The 17455-nt window shown below is 46.1% G+C and overlaps 1 protein-coding gene across 7 annotated transcripts in view; it reads right to left on the bottom strand.

Moving 5' to 3' along the window:
- LOC120951234 (serine-rich adhesin for platelets) overlaps positions 1-17455 on the bottom strand; it is an 85767-nt gene that overhangs the window by 31645 nt on the left and 36667 nt on the right. The gene's annotated exons all lie outside the window — the stretch shown is intronic.

Raw genomic sequence — 17455 nt, 5'->3', positions numbered from 1 at the left:
GAAACGGTTTCTTTTACCAGAAATGCCGGTAATGGACTGATCTATGAGCACATTAATCGTTTTTTTTTTTTATCTTGCGATCTTTTCCCCGCCGTAACGCTTTTCCTTCATGTGAAGAAGGAACTTCTTCCCGGACGAAAAGATCTGCCACTGTTTTTTTTTTGTACGTCGAGCCCTGTTAAGTTGGATTTAAGTTTATTTAAACTATATTTATGAAGGGTTTATAAAGTTCCAAAGATATTTAAATTACAAAAATGTTGTGTCTAGTAGCGTAGAAAACAATAAAATTGTATAAAACGTAACTGAAAAATATCAGTCACAAAAATTCAAAAAGAACGTAAAAACCAAACAAATAAACACATCGAATATTCGATCCATTCGAAAGAAATGTTACTGAAAAAACCAAAAAAGAAGACCTGGTGGTCTTTACGATGGATTTGCAATAGGTCGCACAAGTTCAATTCCCATCCGGACCTGTAGCGCGGTATGTTGTCTTACCTCACATAATGATTCGCAGAGTCGTATCGATTCTTCTCAAAATGCCAGTAAGACTATAATGAAGTAATAAATGTGTCACAATCTTAGCCACAGTGCGCATATGTTGCATTGTAGCTTAGGCGAGGTCAGCACTTCACCCCTTCGCAGACACCCGTTGGAGTGGGAGCCGCACCAAGACGGCTGCTCACATTCAATAGAACCCGTGCCGAGTGCCAAATTATCGTAATTTCACAAAATTCCTACACAACCGGTTCGCACACTCATGCATGGTGAGAGAAGCGAGCCCAAATTTCCTACGCTGCGGCATCATCACCGTGTAAGATAATTTTTTTTTTGGGGGGGTTGTTTTAGACATTTTGCTCATTAGCTCGTTTTTTTTTTCTCTCTCGCTGCCCACGTCTGCCTGTCTCTTTCTGTTGAGCTGTGCTCGACATATGCGCGCATTCTTCCTATCAATGCTGGTGTCGTGAACGTGGAAAACTCAAACGAAAGCGGCAGGGTGAGGAAAGTTGTGACCTCAAAAAACAACAACAACAAAACGAACGCGCAACATACTTATCGAAATAAAAACGATACGATGCACAGAGAGAAGGGGCCTACATCTTTAACACACACACACACACACACACATAACACGAGCAATTGCAACAGTGCCGAATGGTGGGCCAGTGAGCGGGCACAGAGAACAGGCTGAAGGATGAAGCGCGAAACAACGCCGCGGCCTACGTACGCGAAAATGCCGAACATGGGCGAACGAGAAACAATAGTACGGAAAAGCGTGCATGCAGAGCGATGATGATGATGCTTGGCCATTGCCCTCGTTCGGCGGGGAGTTGTCCGGGAGGAGTGGGCGAAGGGGATGGAGCGATACTGCTCTTGTAAGCCACGTATGTCGATGGGCTGTTCCATGGGGTTTGGATGAAGTTGTTGAACCTTTGCAATCGACTACACTGCATGCCCCAGCAGCATTCCAGCAACGTTCGGGCTCAATGTTAAGGACATTTTTTTGAAGATGTTTCAGATAAGTTGTGCCGTTTCAGAGTTTAATTACTCATCAATTTGAGGTGAGAAATGTTTTAGATACTTAGAATACTTTGTGTGTTTTTGTCATTGCCTGGAGATGCCTGAAGTTTCTCTGAAGACATACTACAAATACATTTCCCAAAGACTGTGACCCAAAATTTACGCGACTTCTTCAGACAAATTGGGCAACTCTAATGTAAAAATCTGAAGTCAACTTCTGCCAATTCCGAGCATTTGGTGCGATGTTAAAGCACTCAGAAATGGGCTCATTGGAACTAGCATAGCATAGCATGGAGCATAGACATCTAATCTACCACTCTATACTTACATCAAATAATTAAACTTTTGCAACTCGATGAGAAACATGGAAATTTCCCATCCTAGTGATGGCACACACACACACACACAAAATCCCTTTCCCATCATTTCCGACAGCTGGAATTGACAGCTGGCAATAAAAAATAACACTCTCAAAGCCAGCCGACAATCACATCCTGGCCTGGCACACCGAGTTTAGTTCCTCTTCGCGAAGACGAGTCGTCCGTTCAAATTTCTTTGCGCCCTACACTTTCTCATCTGCCCGTGCAGACAAACTCGCGAGCTGGTTTTATCGCGTTAACCGCAACCTTTCCTCCAGAGCTCAATTCATCCCATACACACACACACACGAGGCAGATAAAGCAGTCAAGGAAATGGGGTAAGAGCAAAGGCGATGATGAGCGGCAGCGATGGGGGGGATGGGGATCAATAATCAATATCAAAAAAGCGAAAATGGAGAAACAAACCCCAATCGGAGTGGGGCAGCATTTTTGCTGCTGTTCGCTGTAAGAGTACAGTGTAAAGCAACCCCATAAATGGGTCAAACCAATCAAACGGCTCTCTGTTTTCTCGCCGGAGCCATACGGTCGGGGGACGGGTCTCGAACGACGGGCCGCTGCCGTTCCCGAAACCCCGAAAAAGGGGAAGAAGAAAAAACGCACCCCACACGCCCGAAAATTGCTGCTTTTCGCGTCGAATGCGAATTTTTGACAGACGATCGCCCGGCGGCAAATAAGTGTGTGTGTGTGTGTGTGTCTGTGCGGTGCGCTGGTGACTCGAGCGAAACACGATCGATCGAAAACGGGAGGACCAGAGTTCCGCGCGCGCTCGCAGCCCGTGTCTTCCCGAGATCTGTACTGTCATTCGGAAACAGGTTTTTTATTGCTCTTGACCAACATTTCGACCGCACAGCATCCACCTGCTTGACACCGCTGGATCTCTTCCCTCTGCTGGATGACTGGCATCGTAGGAAATACAGCAACAACAAAACGGCATCAAATTATGCTCAGCTTTCGCGTGCGCGTTCGTACCCGTTGATGTCCTCGGAAGTTCAAGTTCAACAACATTCACTCTTCTCGGGGAGTAGGAGGAGTGAGTTTGCTGCTGCTGGGCGGGATTGGGTTAGTTCCAGCTACAAGTAGAGATTTGGTGACACACACACACACACACGACAACATCGACTTGCTACCGAATGGAATATGTGTTGAACGATATATCCAGATCTAAAAATGCCTATGTATTAAAGATTTTAAAAAGACTGCCTTCATCAATACAAACGAGATTTCGACCCGAGTCTGGAACGTAGGAGCACCACGAGTTAACAATTACACCATTATGCGCTATCTTCCAACACGCGCTAATTAGTCAACAGGTTCATAGGCGTAAGCTAGTACACAGTTCTTACAGTTTGTTCATTTCGCTTCCTGCTGCTGCTTTTACATGAGTTTCAAAACAAACTACATAAACCTGAGTACTCTACTGAGCTCCTTGTGCCACGGAAGGCATAACAAAATATCCGGGGGAGCTGGGGGGAATGGCAAAAACAAAGCACCTAATACCAAACTAAGAAATTGGTCCTCCAACAGGCCCCGCCAGGTAAGCATTAAAAGAAACCTAAAAAAACAGCACGCCGTGTGCTTCTGTGTCGTCTAGAGTTTCACCTCCCAGCAAACTGCGTGTTCCGCGTGCTATTATCGATCAAACCCGTCTGCCACAGCACGACGAACGGGAGACAACCAACCGTTGTGCCTCTCCTGGAGGAGCTGTGGAGCTCCAACTAGGCAAAGATAGATCATCCTTTTCACCTTCACGTTTCGGTAGCTTTACACACACACACACACACACACACTCAACCAAGCCTGTCTTTTTTTACGACTTCCTTTCGTGCACTACACTACCACCCAAGCAATGGGGCGTAAGGAGCAGGAATATCGATCGCACCAACGCGCTGGGGTGGGTTAGTTCTTGGCTGAAAAATAAATATCTTCAGTGCGCGTAGAACAAGGGGGCAGCAGAGGGCTGCGGACACGACAATACAGTGAATAATTTCACTTAAAAATGTGAAAGACCATTACAGGTGCTGCGGATGGAATCGACCATGCATAGGGAACGGAGGTAGTCGAGGTTGAAGAGGAGAAAAACAAACACGTTCACTTACGCGCCACGTCACGTGCGGAAGCGCATGTGTGTATTCGATCCGGGCAAACGTGTTCGCTTACGCGCGGATATGTACAAATATGTGCATGCGAAAATGGGATGAACGATCGCATTCACAGTCCGGGTTGCGAAACGTGAGCCACACTCGTGGAGCACATTGAAGGACGGTACAACGCGGGCGTTGGCGTCAGACGCGTCCAATTTGACAAGAGGAAGTTCTAAGGCACCATAGTGAATCATCCGCACAATGCTCTGGAATCGTTTCTGCCAGACAGCAAACCAGTAACGTTCGGGCTAGGGAGTTGGATGAATGATATGGAAATATGAGTTCCACTACTTTGAAGAATCTAGTGTTCTACCAAACCACAACCAAGTATTCCAGAGTTTGGTGAGATGCATCAAAATAAGAAGTACATCCGTTGGCATGCAACGACAGTTACATACAGACTTCTTTGCGATACAGGAGGTTCTTCTTGAAGCTCCAATAAGAACATCTTCCAACAATCATCCAACATCTAGCATAGCCCCAGAGCTCATCACATCAAGCAATCACGAGTAGGTCCATCCACTTCTACATCGGGGTCAAGACTTCAGACATCAAACGACCCTCGCTCTCGGGGCGTAATCAGCGCTTGCAGCGTGCCGACTCTCCTGTTATCGTGCGCCACTGCACGTAAGCTTTCGAGCATCGCCGAACAGTTCCACCAATTCTAGAAGCGCACGTTCTACTCCTTCCGTTACGCCCGCCCCAGAGAGCAGCAGCATCAATTACCATCGTTGTCCTAACGCCAAGAGAAGTTGCTGTTTGATCGATTTCCCAGCACGCTACGCTACCAACGCCGCGCTTCCCCGCTAATAGCCTATTCCCTCTCTCTCTTCCCAGTCGGGTTTTGTTTGGAAAAGTTCATAAATTTAGCGCACCAGGGTATTGGACGGACTGGGGAGGCGGCGGTGGGGGTAAACAAGGTGCAGTATAAATCACTCTACCCCACACCAACCTGAGGAAGGAAACACACGAGGCACACTCAGGTTGTTGATCATAGATACACATCGTGCTGCTGCTGCTTCTACTACTGTTGCTGGTAACCAAGGGGCAAAGCATCGCAATCACCCGTTCGTGGGTTAATAGCACCAGCAATGGTAAGCAAACCCTTAGAATAAAACATCCCCCTTTCCCTGTGTCTCCATCTATCTCGCTCTCTCTTCTCCTTCCCTTTTTTTTCGCACGATGGGTTGACGTTCTTAAGCTGTCACTTTTCCGCGCAGCAACATTCATTGCAATCGTTTTTTTTTTTGCTCCCTTTATTTACTCCCCCCAACTCCCCCTGACGTCTCTCCAGGCTTGTTGGGGGTTTTCGGAAGCAAACACACACACACACACACGCAAAACTTACCACGCGATTCCGAAAGACAGCTCAAACAAAGCGAAGGAAAGTTTTAGACCCGTGAGCGAACACATTCATCCCCCGGCTTTTTTGTTACGTTTAACTTCTGCCTTCCCCGTTCCCCTTCCCTCTCCACTTCTAACACCCTCGACACCCGGTATTGAAATAAACAATCTAATCTCCACCCAGAACGTTGCCCGGACGACGACGATGACACCCCCCCCCCCTCCCCCCCCCCCCCCCCCGCTGCCCACAACTGTCTCTTCTCGAGTCGAACAATTTATCTGTTTATGGTACAATTTGCGTATTGCGTGTCATATTTCACCGCAAAACCGTACTGCGCGCGGCGGTGTGGTTGCGCAGGGAACACCACTACGGATTGACCTTCGGGTCACCTTCGGAACCGGGCGGGCCGTGCCCCGTGGGACTTCGCGTGTGATTCTCGTGCGACGCGCGGAGCGCTAAACGGTCCCACAAGTTCTAGGCGTTCTTGAGCGAAGATAAATGAAAGACTGTGGGAAAAAGCCTACCAGTGGGTTAATGGCATAAGGGGGGGGGGGGGGGGGGGGGTGGCTTTGTCTTCAAAAGGTATTCTTTTGGACATGAGCGAGCCACGCAGTGCAATGGTCGCGATGTGAGGTTTTGCTTTTGCGAAAATTGTTCCATTTGCACAATTGGTTTTGGTATATTTATTCATTTTTGTTTTTGCGACAACGCTGCATCTTCGTTCATTTTATCTTTATTAAACTGCACTGTTGCAATGACACTTGAGTTTTTTTGTGCAGTGTTCGACGGTGCGTGAGAAGCGTTCTGCATTTACGTGATGTCCTGTGCCGACGTAGACGGGCTACTTATGCATAACCGCTCGATATAGAATGGGCGAGTAAATCATAGAAAGATGAGGGTAAAATGAAGAGACACTCAGTTGCGGCAAACGCAAAGTAAAATGTCTAAACAAGCACTTAATCTGCTTTTAAAATGATATCTCACGATAAATACAGAGGTTTCCAGGAGTTCTCATAGCAGTGGGACACTTTAATAGGAATTGAACTCTATAGCACCCTTGTTGGACAAATCGTATCGGATTTTGCAAGTAGCCTGTCTAAAAAGGGTGGCTGTTAATAATTATTAACAACCGATTCGCACAGAAGGTGTTGTTCCCTGTAATTGTCGACAGAGGGCGACGCGGTAAATGATTAATGTGGACAACGTCCAACACTGATCGGGCCGAGTACTCGCGAAGGCTCACGATCGGGGCTACGGGAGAGAAGAAAGTTCACTCTTTCGCCTTAGCCCGAGACAAGTGACGGATTTTTTAGCGTCTCTCAATAAAATTCTAACAAAAAGATAGCTTAAAAAACGCTTGTTTTTATTAATAATAATTTACTGCGGGCGAAAGAAAGAGTGCTGTTGATAACGTCTCAACATTCTAAAAAATCCTTCAAAAAATAGTTTTTTCGTGACATTCGTGACTCGTTCACAGTTTAAGGTTGTTCCTGAGGCAAATCGGAACCACTGTAAAACCACGTGAATAAAGCGGGATAAATTATATTAGGAACAAATGTACAATTGTAACTGTGTTTTGCAAGCCTGCAAGTGTATAGTACCCTGCGAAACACACCCGCTGTTGATAAAAACTGTTCCTGAGGCAAGTCGGAACAAAGCAGCGCTAAAGTGTAGTAGTGTAGGTGAAAGTACGCTGGAAGGGCATGTGTTATTTCCCTGTCCAATTCATGCATGCTAACTACGTAAAAGTTCCTGAGGAAATTCGGAACAGGTCAGTGCAGAAGTGAAATAGTTCAGGAGAAGACACACAAAACAAACACGCCTTCAGTTGTCCATTTAGTAATTGTTTAAATGTCATAACCATGGTGAAACAAGGTGATATAATTTCGTGCTTAGCTTATGTATACGCATTTCTAGAACTGAAAAAGTTATTTGCCGCTATTTGCTTAGAAAAATGTGATCCGCCATTTCTTTTGACAAAAGATAGCAATCAGGCAGGGGTGAACAACCAAGCAGGGCAGATCAACCAGATAATTAAAATGAGGAATGAAGTGTTTTATAGTGCTGGCCAAACGAAACACGAGTCAGGTCATTTACTGAGAGTAGAATTGCGTTCGGACATGAAAAGGAGGCACCGAGAGACAATACCGAATCGGAAGAATCAGAGTGTTTGCATGGCTCGCAAACACTGGCGGAGAGTGTTAATAATTATTAACAACCGATTCGCACAGAAGGTGTTGTTCCCTGTAATTGTCGACAGAGGGCGACGCGGTAAATGATTAATGTGGACAACGTCCAACACTGATCGGGCCGAGTACTCGCGAAGGCTCACGATCGGGGCTACGGGAGAGAAGAAAGTTCACTCTTTCGCCTTAGCCCGAGACAAGTGACGGATTTTTTAGCGTCTCTCAATAAAATTCTAACAAAAAGATAGCTTAAAAAACGCTTGTTTTTATTAATAATAATTTACTGCGGGCGAAAGAAAGAGTGCTGTTGATAACGTCTCAACAGTGGCATAGTGTTCAATTTCCATCATATGAAGTTCACTTCCCATAAGAAAGAGTCAAGGAAGTGTCCCACAACTATGAGAACCCCTGGAAAACCCTGTGAGTCTCTAATCGTCCTTTTAATTATAAAATCGTCCATAATGAGTGCATTCAATGTTAGCGAACGTGTCCTGACGAGTTCCAAACAGAACCAAATGTGTTGAATTAAAAAAATATATAAAAAATACAAAGGCAACAACAAGCACACAATGCAAGCAATGGAAAAAGCATAGAAGAATCTAACAAAAAAAAACATGCCACCAATAGGGAACTAGACCTGTGCACAGTAAGCACCACAATATCTCTTCTATCAAAGGTAAGCACAACACACAATATCTATATAAGACGTGTGTGCGTGAAAGTCATTATTGCTGGAGGGAAGGTGAGATGAGTGTGATTTTAATTTATTTATGCTTTGAACACACACACACACACACATCAATCACTCAGTGCCGAAAAACAGTAAGGTACAAGCGCAGTGGTGGTGGGGCAAGGCTGAGCGTTTGATAGCAAAATGCAAAGGAAGACGGGGCCGCGCTCTCATCAGCGGCGAAAAAACGGGAAAACCTTTCCGACTTACCGGAATACCGTTACAGGAAAGTTAGTGGTGAGGGAGGGGGGGAGTGGGGGGGGGGGGATTTCTAGCTCTTGGCTCTTCCTCGCGTCGCCTCTTCTCTTTGGCCGGCAGAGAGCCGAGACCGGTTCAGTTTTAGCCGTTATCAATTTGCACTTTATATCCCAATTTTTTTTTCTCCCTCCCCTTCAGAGCGTGAAGAATCACGGAAAGCTTTGTTGTTGCACCAGCGAAGTAAAATTGGTGATAGAAGAAGAAAGAAAGCAACATAAAGAGCACCGAAAATGAACGGGTTTAGAAAGAGGCTTTGTGTTGTGTTGGCGCTCCCCAAAACATACTTTGTTTCGTTTTCAAATCATCCAAAAACCTGTTCAATTTTATTGCAAAAGTAAAACGAGCTTAGCATTCCATGCACTCTTCAGCGGGCATTAAAATTGATCCACACCACACCGTGCATGATGTCACCTTAACTTCACCTTAAAATACACACACAGCCACAGCCACACAAACGCAACATAACTGGCCACTTAAATAATGAACCCGCGGCACGTGGCACTGACGAACATTCCGAAACGGGCGCGTGAGCACGCGAACCTGGTGGCGCCCCACGCGTAATGGCGCTCTGGCACGAGGGACACCACACAGTCGGGGGTCGGGCTCATCCTTGTCTTCGGTGTCTCTCTCTCTCTCTCTCTCTCTCTCTCTCTCTCTCTCTTTCTCCCTCTGTTATACACGTTTGCAGGAAGGGTTTCAGCACTCAATCGCGCTGCCCAGCTCGCAAAACAAATACATCACCAGCCCTCCTTCCTGGTGGAGAGACATTGTCCACCATTCACTGCGGGACGTAACCCTACTGTGCAGGGGGTGGTGACAACAACACCGGTGTGCGGTAAAGTTCAACGGTGAAGGCAAAAGGGCGACCAAACATGCAGCATAGGTTTGAAAACGTGCATTTAGCGTTCAGATCTAGCAACAGCGGAAGAAGAAACCAAATCGTACAACAGCGAGTGCGATTTGAAAAAAAGAAAAAAAAAACATCTGAAGGAGTTGCGATAGAGTTATGGGAAAGTGGGGTAAGATTCGTTTTAATTGTCCACGAAACACAATTATCCTTACATTATTATATGCCTCTACATTTTTTTTCTTTTAATTAAGTTACCACATAACTTAGTGTATTAAGATAGTGTATGTGCCCCTTCGATCTTTGTGGGGTCACCGTTCCACCGCTCGTTGCCTACAGGGCATGCCAGTGCCCTCGCATCGTGTCTATGGTATGTTTCTCTATTTTGATCGAATGAATGTCTTCGATTTGAGAAAAAAAAACTTCAAAAACTATTGTGAGTCGTAACGCCCCAAATTCTTCCTGTGTGTCAGAACTTCTTCCCCGCAGGTCCACTGTTTAGACGTTACACTCTCAAAATAGCATTTAATTGCAATTGCACCCTAAACCTAAACATGGTGCACATTCCATCATACGAACGCATTGCAAAGACGTTGCCGTTGTGCCCACCCATCGCGTGCGCCTCAATGCATAAGCGCCATCTCTCTTTTATTTATGCATTCCGATGGACGATTCTGAACCCCTCGCACACCACCCAACGGCAATCGTAAACCAATTTTTCTCCTCCTTGATGTTGGGGGTGTGTATAAGCTCCCGTCCGTTTCAATCGCTTCTGTTGTAAAAGAACTCGTGTCTCTCCGTGTGTGTGTGTGTGTGTGTGAGCAATGAAATGGGAAACGTACATGGGGTGTGCTGCCCCCCCATCCTCCCTCCCCCATGCGCTATAACATTCTGCAGGTCAAGCATGTATAATTGCAGTTCGTCAACCCTTCTATTTGTTGCGCGAAAAGTGTACGGTTGTTGTCTTTGCCAGTGCCGTTCCGCCATGCTCGATGGGGAAAGCATGATTGAATCATGCACACGAGAATCTTGCCAGCAACAATCACGCACACACACACACACACAAGTTGGAATGACAACGCGGCGGCGTTTGAGCAAAAGTTTTTAGCACGAAACCCCAGCCCAACGCCGGCATGTATGAAATAAACATTAGCGGCCGTTTCGGTTTGCCGGAAGATTGCATGAGTAGCGTCGGCACCACGGGTGTGTGTGTGTGTGTCGGGTTTGCTTAGAATTTCGCCAGCCGGAACCATATGCTGTGTATTGTTTTTTTTATTATTATTACAGTACGCTGGTGAAGGATGGAGCTGCTTTGGGGTTGCGAAGCGATCAAATCTAATAAACTCTTTGGAATGATTATACAACGTTTATGGGTTTGCCTTTGTAAACAAACATTCACAGTTTAGCCGCACAGTTTGTTGTTCGGTTTGGCTTGTGATGCATGCGATCAAGTCGAATATAAACCCTTCTCTCTGGAATGATTATTTAACATTATGAAGCATTTTAAAACAAACATTTGCTGTCAATATCCCCCCTAGTGGATCTAGAGCAGCCCTCTTTCGGCACTTTTTGTTTCGAGCCATTAGTTGATTGATGCTTCTTGTTTATGTAAATGCGAAAACAACACTGCTCTTATTAAACTCTGGAACAGAGCTGAATGAACCTACAATCCAGAAATAAACTGTTTCCGAAGTTGAAAAAGTTTTGATTTCCAGCGCGATTAGAACCCTTGCCCGATGCAAAGCGCCGCCTCAGCGCGTACACTCAACCTTACACTTACACCAGCAGGACAGCGCCGGAAGGCAGCGATTAACAATCGATACCTATCTGCCGATCGCTAATCGATACAGTTTATTTACATTTTTCTAATTATTACTTTAGCCATGAAAATGTTTTCCCTCGCTCGGAGCGGGCAGTTTTCCTGTACTTCGCTTCGACTCCTCCCGCTAGTTATCAACCTCGCCGCCCCCTGTTCGCACCTCCTTCACGGCCGTTGTTTAAGTATGCAAGTAATGCGTAGGTGTTGCCGCTTCGCACCCGTCCCGCTAAGATATCATGTATGCCAGATCTTGAGTGACGCTTGGCCGTTACCCGGTGTTACCCGGTGTGTTTCCCCCTTGCTTGCCTTTACTTAGTGCGCAAATAGAAATTAAAGTGAGTGGTGCCCACACCGCCCGCACCGAAAGGAAAAGCAGGAAGGTAACCTCCATCAGCCGGGCCGGAAGTGTGCGAAGGTGCAAATTGCCGGTGGTGCGCCCCGGTTGGCCGATTGCAATCTGTATGTGTGAGCGCGCCCGCGCGAGAAAGCAACTACGAAGGGGGGGGGGGGGGGGGGGGGGGGGGGTGGCACACAAATCTGCAAGCTCATTACCGCATGCAGCATAATAATCTCCCCGGTAAGCCACCACCAACAAAATCGCTCTTTTTTTTCTCACTCCGACACCGTCCGGTTTTTTTTTTCTCACCCTCGCGCCTCTGCCTTCGGAGGAAGCGGCATATTTTCTCCGCAATCTTTCATTTATTTCCACCCTTTTTTTCCAGTAGCACCCTTTTTTTTGTCTTCCTCTACCGCTCCTTCTTCCTAGGACGTATCTCGAAACGATCGAACTCATCAGCAACAACGCGGGAGTGGTGGGTGGGGGGGGGGGGGTCTTTAGTGAAGCGTTTCGAGCAGCGGCTCTAAGCCACAAGGCGCAAAGTGAAGCCTTTTTGCCACTTGCCAATTACTGACATTATGCACCTTTGCTTGCACACTCCCTCTCTCTCTCCTCTTTGTCCTTCCCCATCCACACTCCACTAATAACTGCCCCTTCTTGCAACGAGGGGGGGGCGGGGGGGAGGGGGGAAGGAGAAGGTTTTGCTGCCAGTACAAGAAGCGAAGGAAACCAAATCTTCACAAAACGAAATTAAAAGTGATTCTCCCTTTCCAGTCGGGCCTCCAGAAGCGACCGGCGGGCGTACGGAGAGAAACTTACTTCCAGGGATTCCAATTAACCACGTGCTCAGTCACCGGGATGGAGAGGGAGACTGCCCAGGAGCGCCTGAACATGCCCGGGTGAAAATGAGCGCTTTGTGCCCGGGTGTGAAAAGTGAAAAACATCAACACTTGCGTCGACAGCGAGTGAATGCTGGCAAAGGAAAGTGTGCCTTTAGGAAATGTGGGAAATAATTAGTGACAGTGAACAAGTGTCGAGTGGGAGGTGCAGCGAGAGAAAGAGAAAGAGAGAGAGAATATAGCAACCGTCTAGAAACAGGTTGCAGAGTGGCAGCGCAAGTGAAAGAGCTCAATCAACCAATGAAATAACAAGCTGCAAAACGTAAAAAGATTCAAACAAACCGGTCACACACAAACCAACCACACGAGCAAACTCTATATGCATACACAGATTGGAAACCGCTGCAACCCAAACGGGCACGGGCTTTGGTCAATGGGTAGTGAAAAGGGCAGCTCGTAACGAACCAAGTACACACAGAGTGCGCGTTCCCGTTTTTTTTGTTGCTATTGTATACTTCACCCATTCGGCTGTTATGCTCCAAAGGCTCCAAATCTCCCATCAATCTCCAACGACAGGGAAGCAACGAGCAAAAGGGGAAGTGATTCGGAAGAGCAAACCCACATGACGCTCCGGCAAAGCCGAGCAGCGAGGGGAACGGGCAAGTTGAACGTCCACAAATTATTGATGCAGGCGCGCATACAGGCGCGTCAACAATTTACTTATTTATTTATTTTCCCATCAGTGCAGCTTCAACAATACCACTTTACAAAAAAAAAAACCGAATGGAGAAAGAAACAGGGCAACCTCCCTGCTTCGCAACCTCCCGCGGGAAAGACCCTTTCGCCGTTCGGTGAATGGTGCGGGGAATAGGAAATGGAGTAACGAACCATTGCTAACACTGTCTCGATTTCACTCGTTTCATAATCACACATCGCGTACCGGCGGGCGACACCACCACCACCACCACACAACACTGGCACAGCATTAGCTGAACCAGTGCGCGTGTGTGCATTTTACTCTCAACTCATCAGCTCATGGCCCTACGGGTACGGGTACAAACCACAACCAAGAAAAAACAAAACAAAACAAAACAAAAAACATGCTACATGAAAATTTATGATTTAAAAATAAACCATAACATCATCTGCTGCTCCTCTCCCTCCGTGGCAAGGCGGTGGGATGATGGTTGCGTTTGTGCAGCGAACAAAACCCCGCAACAACAAGAATGAGACGCTGACCTTCCCTCCAAAACCTCCCTCGAACCATCCCCGAAATTCCGAACCACACCGGGGAGGGAGTGCGTGGTGCATCGTTAACGAGGAGCATCGGGTAGGAAATAACAGGCACCGAACCGAAGCAACAAAACCCGCCAGCTCGCCCGCCCGCTCCCTCCAAAAAAAAAAAACGCACACTGCAGCAGCACAACATCGCCACGGGTTCCAATGTGTGTCCGATTGTTGGCCTGACCACCGGCCAGCGGCTGCCCCAAAAACCGTTCCAAAACCCTCGCATGCAGTCGGGGTTTTTTTGTTCATGCTTTTTTTTTTCTTTCTCTACCCGCTAACTTACTTCCGGAACGGCGCGCGGAAGAGAAAGTGACGCGCCCTCCAAATAGGAACGGGGAGGAGGAGGAGGTGTGGAATGCGTACACCCGAAAAATGGGCAAACAAGTGCAACGGCGTGAAGTGTAAGTTCAACTGGACTTCTTTTTTTTTGAGGGACTGGCTTCAAGTTTCGAAATGGGCGATGTGGCGCCCGCTAGTAATCAAAATGAATGGATGGGAGTGTTTTTTGTTTTTTTTTCTATTACTAGCTTGTTGTCTCTGGAATGTCGTTAACGAAAATCAAATAAACTCAACACATGTTTCGACAGTGGCGTACAGTGAGTGTGAGAGGGCAGCGATGGTTCCGTGATTTAGTAACGAAGTGGCAGCTGCTGCTCCGAGTGCCCGCAAGGGCAATGAGTGCCGACGATCAGTTTATAAACAATTTTATATCAAATTGTTCGTTTGTTAGCTGTACTACACGTTAAAGGGGAATATGTAGAGACAAAGGAAAGATAAATTCGACCAACATACGTTAAAATGTAACGTGCATTGCCTGTCTGCTTCAACTGAGTGCTCGTAAGCAACTAACAATTCTGCATCTCTTCATCATTATTCGTCTAAATTACACTACATTTATTGTATTTCTTGTTTGCTCATGAGTGTACACACGAATTAAACCCCATGAGGCATTCATAATTCTTCATCATTCCTGAAATAATCGATAGTGATAACTCACATAAATCACAAACGAGAAAATTCCACACGTGTTGGCTAAATCTGATTCAGATTTATGAATCTGAATGAATCTTTGAAATGGTTCAATGAATCTGTGTCCCGGTTGCATAGATTCATGAATCTCCAAACATTCTTGAATCACCAAAGATTGATGAATCTCAAAAGATTCCTATCTCTAGTGATTCATGGATATGAATGATACATCTCCAAAAATTCATAGAGCTTTCGGGACTTCTTGGCAAGTCCTCGCAGCCGGATAGTTTGTTTTGCTACGACGATCTAATATGTTGTTTGAGCTGTTGGGGATGATACATCTCTAAAGATTCATGAATCCCTGGATAGATATAAATTTTAATGGATTTTTTAATCTTTTAGATTCATGAATCTTTGAAGATTCATATAAGTTTCGTGATTCATACATCCTTGGAGATTCATGAATCGTTGAAGAGTCGATTCGAGATTCGAATCACTCATCACTCAAGATTCATATGAATGAATCTCATCGAAAGAGTCATGAACACCCAACACTTGTAAACACTAGACCTATTGGCACCAACCATTTTGGTTTGGAAATGCTTGAATGATTGATTGATGAACTAACAATTAGTGATGGGAAAAATGAAGTTTTTGTCGGAATCGATTCCGGCTAGCTCCGCAGTTTTCTGGAATCGATTCCGGCTAGTAGGTCCGGAATCAGTTTCCGGAATCGATTCCGGAATCGGCTCCGGAATCGGAATCGACTCCGGAATCGGCTCCAAAGATGATTCCGGAATCGGCTCCGGAATAGGAATCGGCTCCGGAATCGGAATCGGTTCCGGAATCGACTCCGGAATCGGTTCCGGAATCGAAGTCGGCTATCGAATCGGAAATGGCTCATAAATTAGAATCGGCTACCAAACGGAGTCAGTTTTGGCATCGCCATAAAAAAGGCGTTTGGGTCCAATCATACTACGTATTGGTAACCGCAAAAATCCAAATTTACTTGTAAAAGATCCATTCGCATGGAGATTCCCGGACTGATTTCGCTCCGGAGTCAACACCGGAATCGGCTCCGGAGCCAACTCCGGAATCGGCTCCGAAATCGGCTCCGGAATCGGTTCCGGAATCGGTTCCGGAATCGGCTCCGGAATCGTAATCGATTCCAGCATCGGAATCGGCTCCGGAATTGATTCCCAACACGGAATCGGAATCGGGTAGGTCCGATTCCGAGCTCCCACCACTACTAACAATTAATGAAAAATTGTAGTTAATCATAACTATTCAATAACCATCTTATGTTCAAATAATTTAGCTCATTTTAATGTTTATTTATGGCAACGACAAGCTTAATAAAACATTTCACAACGGCCATTTTGTCTGAAACGCTTACGACGCTTGGTGAGATGTTTATGCTTAGTTTTATCTTTAGTATCCAATTGGAAACACGTTAACAATCTACCAATGTTTTATTGAGCAACTACAAACCATTTTGTCATAAATACTAAAACTCTTAGTAAGTGCTACTAATAATTATTCGTTAAAAACGCTTCATATAACGTAATTTACGTGAGTGAAATCAAATCATCCACTGTTCTTCCATTAACTTTAACGCTATCCTCGTAAGTTATAACCTTTGCCACTGTAACGCGTACGACCAAATTGTAACCCAAACGACGGCAATATAAACGTAAATTTGTTAAATGCAGAACCCTCTCCACCCCCCTCAAAGGCTTGCCCGTGCGCGCACCCCACCCTACTGCTACTAATTTGTCGGTTTACTGTCCATTAAAACGTGCCCCCCCCCCCCCGCCTTCGCAGCATGGTGTGCACGAATAATAAGGGTGAACCCAATTGGAAAACGCTTCCCGTTCCACGCCCCATCGTTGTGTTCCCGTTTGTAGAAGATCCCGAGACGGCCGATCCTCCGGACACAACAGTGTTAACGGTCGTTTAGACCGATTCCCAGTTCGCTTGTTTCGTAGTGTGCGCACCACCGCCTCGGTCCTGTGTCTGTTTGCGTGTGCTTCCCCAAATAAATCATCTATTACGCTTGTGCTTGGCTGTGTGTCGCATACACGCCCGCCGTAAAGTGTTTTCAATTAGCGGCAAACACAGAAACATAATTTAACGCAGTGGAACGCAAACAGGCGAGCCTTGCTGGGCGATCGACGGTGTGTGTAGTGTTCGCGGTGAACCTACAAAAGGGTACAATCATTTTATCTTTTTTTTTGCTCCTTTATCTCTATATCTCTCTCTCTTTATTTCTAGCTCAACAACCGATGGTCCTGTAATGCAATTTAATACATGAAATAATGGCAATACACATTGCATATGAACCATTTTTTTTATTCACACCAACGGCTTCTTCGGCTTTCAAACCCTGCAAAGTTAAAACGAAATGTTGACCTCAAAGACGGTACAAACATAAAACCCGTCAACTGACACAGAGCTGAAGGGAGAAAGCCAGTTAAGAAAAGCCAAACCTGACCCATAGAAGAGCGCTTGATAATAAAATTGAACCACACAATCATACCGCACCTGAAAGCGCCTCATTTCCTTTCACACAGCGGCGCTGTGGCGTAGAAAGTGCATAGGTGGCCACACATAGATACACACAAACACACACACAACCCCCCGATTACCCCAGCACAGACCGAAAGGCCATAAATATCCGTTGCGCTTCCGAGCTTTTCCTTCTTTTCTTTTTGGCAAAACTGCACGTGCATGGGGCGCGGCACACAACAACAAAAGAAATGGAAACGACACACACGGGCAGTAAAGTTCATACCC

The sequence above is a fragment of the Anopheles coluzzii genome, chromosome X (assembly GCF_943734685.1).
Source record: "Anopheles coluzzii chromosome X, AcolN3, whole genome shotgun sequence".
NCBI classification, from domain to species: Eukaryota; Metazoa; Arthropoda; class Insecta; order Diptera; family Culicidae; genus Anopheles; species Anopheles coluzzii.
This window is presented reverse-complemented; position numbering and strand designations above follow the sequence as displayed.